This window comes from Leptodactylus fuscus, chromosome 5 (genome assembly GCF_031893055.1).
Source record: "Leptodactylus fuscus isolate aLepFus1 chromosome 5, aLepFus1.hap2, whole genome shotgun sequence".
NCBI classification, from domain to species: domain Eukaryota; kingdom Metazoa; phylum Chordata; class Amphibia; order Anura; family Leptodactylidae; genus Leptodactylus; species Leptodactylus fuscus.
Window position 1 is genome coordinate 12,346,984 of NC_134269.1, and position 6,324 is coordinate 12,353,307.

Sequence of the window (6,324 nt, forward strand, 5' to 3'; positions counted from 1 at the left end):
AGAGTGTTCTACACTGTGTGTTATAGATAGGTTCCTAGGAGCCCTAAGAGTATTCTACACTGTGTGTTATAGATAGGTTCCTAGGAGCCCTGACAGTGTTCTACACAATGTTTTATAGATAGGTTCCTAGGAGTCCTGAGAGTATTCTACACTATGTTTAAGCCATTTTAAGATGTGGTTTGTACAGATCTTGTTAAACCCAAAACATATCTTGGACCCAAGCCAGCCAAACCTAAAATGAATCCTGAGAGGTGTGCCTAATTCTACTCTGTATCTCCTGTTAACCCACTTTTTACATATTTCCCCCTGTGTTTCTCCTCTCCACTCCCTTTACTTTGCTCCCATTCAATATGCAAATCTGTCTCCCAAGATGTAAATAGGGAGACAGTGCCTCTGTTATGCTGCCCTCTATAGGAAGCACCCTGAATATCATGTCCGACTGCATAATGTGGGATTTTTACCAAGTCAGGTTCTCAGCTATGGACGGCCGTTTCGGTTTTATTGGACCTTGTCAGCGCAGCGTAGAGAGAACTGACTTGGTAGAAGTGACAGGCTGAGAGACCAGATTATGAGGATAATGTCACTCCTTAAGGAGAGACCACCTATTAGGTGGTGGAGACTTATACAGCCATAGTCGGTCCACTGTAAGGGATCATGGGAGGAATGTGCAAATCTGTCTCCCAAGATGTAAATAGGGAGACAGTGCCTCTGGCCTTCCGTAGATGAGAAACTAACTTGGTAAAAATCCCACATTATGCAGTAAAGGAATTTGGGAAAGTCGAGCATGATGTTCAGGGTGCTTCCTATAGAGGGCAGCATAACAGAGGCATTGTCTCCCTATTTACATCTTGGGAGAAACCTCTACTTAAGAGTATTTAAAGTTATGTGATGGAATTCCCAGTAAAACAGAAAAAAATGTCAAGAAAAAATATAAATTGCAAATTACCTTTTGGCCTTCTTATAATGAACTCATTGTATGAAACTTCCTCTTCAAAGTCACAAGAAAATGAAAAACAATTGCATTGCATTGGCCGGGAATCGAACCCGGGCCTCCCGCGTGGCAGGCGAGAATTCTACCACTGAACCACCAATGCTTCAACTGTTTACTAACCAGTCCCTTTAAGAATTTAACAGATCTATATATGATCTGATAACTAGGGAAAGCATTATAGTAGTTATATTCTTGTACATAGGGGCAGTATTATAGTAGTTATATTCTTGTACATAGGAGTAGTATTATAGTAGTTATATTCTTGTACATAGGAGTAGTATTATAGTAGTTATATTCTTGTACATAGGGGCAGTATTATAGTAGTTATATTCTTGTACATAGGAGGTAGTATTATAGTAGTTATATTCTTGTACATAGGAGGTAGTATTATAGTAGTTATATTCTTGTACATAGGGGGCAGTATTATAGTAGTTATATTCTTGTACATAGGAGGTAGTATTATAGTAGTTATATTCTTGTACATAGGAGTAGTATTATAGTAGTTATATTCTTGTACATAGGAGGTAGTATTATAGTAGTTATATTCTTGTACATAGGAGGTAGTATTATAGTAGTTATATTCTTGTACATATGAGTAGTATTATAGTAGTTATATTCTTGTACATAGGAGTAGTATTATAGTAGTTATATTCTTGTACATAGGAGCAGTATTATAGTAGTTATATTCTTGTACATAGGAGTAGTATTATAGTAGTTATATTCTTGTACATAGGAGGTAGTATTATAGTAGTTATATTCTTGTACATAGGAGTAGTATTATAGTAGTTATATTCTTGTACATAGGAGCAGTATTATAGTAGTTATAGTCTTGTACATAGGGGGAAGTATTATAGTAGTTATATTCTTGTACATAGGAGCAGTATTATAGTAGTTATATTCTTGTACATATGAGTAGTATTATAGTAGTTATATTCTTGTACATAGGAGTAGTATTATAGTAGTTATATTCTTGTACATAGGAGCAGTATTATAGTAGTTATATTCTTGTACATATGAGTAGTATTATAGTAGTTATATTCTTGTACATAGGAGTAGTATTATAGTAGTTATATTCTTGTACATAGGAGCAGTATTATAGTAGTTATAGTCTTGTACATAGGGGGAAGTATTATAGTAGTTATATTCTTATACATAGGAGTAGTATTATAGTAGTTATATTCTTGTACATATGAGTAGTATTATAGTAGTTATATTCTTGTACATAGGAGTAGTATTATAGTAGTTATATTCTTGTACATAGGAGCAGTATTATAGTAGTTATATTCTTGTACATAGGAGTAGTATTATAGTAGTTATAGTCTTGTACATAGGAGTATTATTATAGTAGTTATATTCTTGTACATAGGGGGCAGTATTATAGTAGTTATATTCTTGTACATAGGAGTAGTATTATAGTAGTTATATACTCGTACATAGGAGCAGTAGTATAGTAGTTATATTCTTGTACATAGGAGTAGTATTATAGTAGTTATATACTCGTACATAGGAGCAGTAGTATAGTAGTTATATTCTTGTACATAGGAGTAGTATTATAGTAGTTATATACTCGTACATAGGAGCAGTATTATAGTAGTTATATTCTTGTACATAGGAGTAGTATTATAGTAGTTATATTCTTGTACATTGGAGCAGTATTATAGTAGTTATATTCTTGTACATAGGAGTAGTATTATAGTAGTTATATTCTTGTACATAGGAGCAGTATTATAGTAGTTATAGTCTTGTACATAGGGGGCAGTATTATAGTAGTTATATTCTTGTACATAGGAGTAGTATTATAGTAGTTATATTCTTGTACATAGGGGGCAGTATTATAGTAGTTATATTCTTGTACATAGGAGTAGTATTATAGTAGTTATATACTCGTACATAGGAGCAGTAGTATAGTAGTTATATTCTTGTACATAGGAGTAGTATTATAGTAGTTATATACTCGTACATAGGAGCAGTATTATAGTAGTTATATTCTTGTACATAGGAGTAGTATTATAGTAGTTATATTCTTGTACATAGGAGTAGTATTATATTAGTTATATTCTTGTACATAGGGGGCAGTATTATAGTAGTTATATTCTTGTACATAGGAGGTAGTATTATAGTAGTTATATTCTTGTACATAGGGGGCAGTATTATAGTAGTTATATTCTTGTACATAGGGGCAGTATTATAGTAGTTATATTCTTGTACATAGGAGCAGTATTATAGTAGTTATATTCTTGTACATAGGAGGTAGTATTATAATAGTTATATTCTTGTACATAGGAGTAGTATTATAGTAGTTATATTCTTATACATAGGAGGTAGTATTATAGTAGTTATATTCTTATACATAGGAGGTAGTATTATAGTAGTTATATTCTTGTACATAGGAGTAGTATTATAGTAGTTATATTCTTATACATAGGAGGTAGTATTATAGTAGTTATTTTCTTATACATAGGAGGTAGTATTATAGTAGTTATATTCTTATACATAGGAGGTAGTATTATAGTAGTTATATTCTTGTACATAGGAGTAGTATTATAGTAGTTATATTCTTATACATAGGAGGTAGTATTATAGTAGTTGTATTCTTATACATAGGAGGTAGTATTATAGTAGTTATATTCTTGTACATAGGAGTAGTATTATAGTAGTTATATTCTTGTACATAGGAGTAGTATTATAGTAGTTATATTCTTGTACATAGGAGCAGTATTATAGTAGTTATATTCTGGTACATAGGAGCAGTATTATAGTAGTTATATTCTTGTACATAGGGGGCAGTATTATAGTAGTTATATTCTTGTACATAGGGGGTAGTATTATAGTAGTTATATTCTTGTACATATGAGTAGTATTATAGTAGTTATATTCTTGTACATAGGAGGTAGTATTATAGTAGTTATATTCTTGTACATAGGAGTAGTATTATAGTAGTTATATTCTTGTACATAGGGGGCAGTATTATAGTAGTGATATTCTTGTACATACGAGGTAGTATTATAGTAGTTATATTCTTGTACATAGGAGTAGTATTATAGTAGTTATATTCTTGTACATAGGAGTAGTATTATAGTAGTTATATTCTTGTACATAGGAGCAGTATTATAGTAGTTATATTCTTGTACATAGGAGCAGTATTATAGTAGTTATATTCTTTTACATAGGAGCAGTATTATAGTAGTTATATTCTTGTACATAGGAGCAGTATTATAGTAGTTATATTCTTGTACATAGGAGTAGTATTATAGTAGTTATATTCTTGTACATAGGGGGCGGTATTATAGTAGTTATATTCTTGTACATAGGAGTAGTATTATAGTAGTTATATTCTTGTACATAGGAGCAGTATTATAGTAGTTATATTCTTGTACATAGGAGCAGTATTATAGTAGTTATATTCTTTTACATAGGAGGTAGTATTATAGTAGTTATATTCTTGTACATAGGAGTAGTATTATAGTAGTTATATTCTTGTACATAGGAGCAGTATTATAGTAGTTATATTCTTGTACATAGGAGGTAGTATTATAGTAGTTATATTCTTGTACATAGGAGGTAGTATTATCCTATTAATATTATAAATGTGAAAGTTTGTGAGTTTGTGGGTTTGTGTGTTTGGATGTTTGCATGTTCGGATGTTTGTTCCTCAATCACGGAAAAACCGCTCCACCGATTTGGCTGAAATTTTCCACAAACATAGTTAATACACCCGATTAAACAATAGGCTACTTTTTGTCACAATAGCGCACATACGTTTTTCCCAGGACCCCCACAAAACCCAAATTCACACCACTATCTCTGCAATCTCACATACTTTGGACCCCGATTTGGCTGAAATTTTCCACAAACATAGTCCCTACACTCGATTGCGCAACAGGCTACTTTTCGTCACAATAGCGCACATACGTTTTTCCCAGGACCCTTTGGATGTTCGGATGTTTGGCGGTCAATCACGCAAAAACCGCTCCACCGATTTGGCTGAAATTTTCCACAAACATAGTCCCTACACTCGATTAAACAATAGGCTACTTTTTGTCACAATAGCGCACATACGTTTGTGCCAGGACCCCCACAAAACCCAAACTCACACCACCATCTCTGCAATCTCACACACTTTGGACCATAGCAAGCCACAAAATTCCTATTGCCCTCTCCAGCCTCGCCCCTAACCCCACACAATCACATATACATATACTTTACCACTTTGCCCCTCACCTTAACGATTCTCTAGGAGGCGCTCTTTAACGCTCCGGAGCAGCCATGTTTGCCCCCATCACTCTGACAATCCGCAACACCGCCCACCCATGTCAATACCCCTAGGCGGTCTAATAAATGCAAAAAAAAAAGTTTAAAAAAAGTAAAAAAAATATAAAAAAAATAAATAAAAAGGATTAAAAATTCAAATCACCCCCCTTTCCCTAGAACACATATAAAAGTAGTTAAAAACTGTGAAATACATACCTGTTAGGTATCCGCGCGTCCTAAATCGCCCGCTCTACAAAGTTATACAAATATTTTTCCTGTTCAGTAAACGCCGTAGCGGGAAAAATGGTCAAAAGTGCCAAACCGCCATTTTTTCACTGTTTTGATTCTGATAAAAAAATTGAATAAAAAGTGATCAAAGCAATAACATTTCCCGAAAATGGTAGAACTACACAGTACACCCGGTCCCGCAAAAAAAGACGCCCTATACTTCCCCGTACACGCACGTATAAAAAAGTTACGGCTGTCAGAATATGGCGACTTTTCAAAAAATAATTTTTTAACACAGTTTCGGATTTTTTTTAAGGGGTCAAAATGTAAATAAAACCATATAAATTTGGTATCCCCGGAATCGTAACGAAGCACAGAATACAGGGGACATGTCATTTTGGTTGCACAGTGAACGCCGTAAAACCAAAGCCCGTAAGAAAGTCACAGAAATGCATTTTTTCTTCAAATCCACCCCATTCTGAATTTTTTCCCTGCTTCCCAGTACATTATATAGAATAAATAATGGCGGCATCATGAAGAAAAATTTGTCCCAGGAAAAATTAAGACCTCATATGACTCTGGGAGCAGAGAAATAAAAAAAGTTATGGGGTTTAGAAGGAGGGGAGTCAAAAACGAAAATCAAAAAATGCCATCGGCGGGAAAGGGTTAACTTCAAATACTTCTGTCCCAAAGTCACTATGTAAAGTTTCTCACAACACCGTATATATAGCAGCTCTAATACAAAGTAACTGCAACACAAAAGTCTCACGTATTCTCTGAATTACAGCACAAACAAGATACAAACTTACATTTCATATCCCATCCCTTATACACACTACGAAAACTTTACCCGC

The 6,324-nt window shown here is 33.8% G+C and overlaps 1 non-coding gene across 1 annotated transcript; it reads right to left on the reverse strand.

Annotated features, from left to right (window-relative positions):
- Positions 1-1,023: 1,023 nt before the first annotated feature.
- TRNAG-GCC (transfer RNA glycine (anticodon GCC)) lies at positions 1,024-1,094 on the reverse strand. Its single transcript has one exon. It is a non-coding gene; the product is annotated as a tRNA-Gly (tRNA).
- Between the last annotated feature and the right edge of the window lie 5,230 nt (positions 1,095-6,324).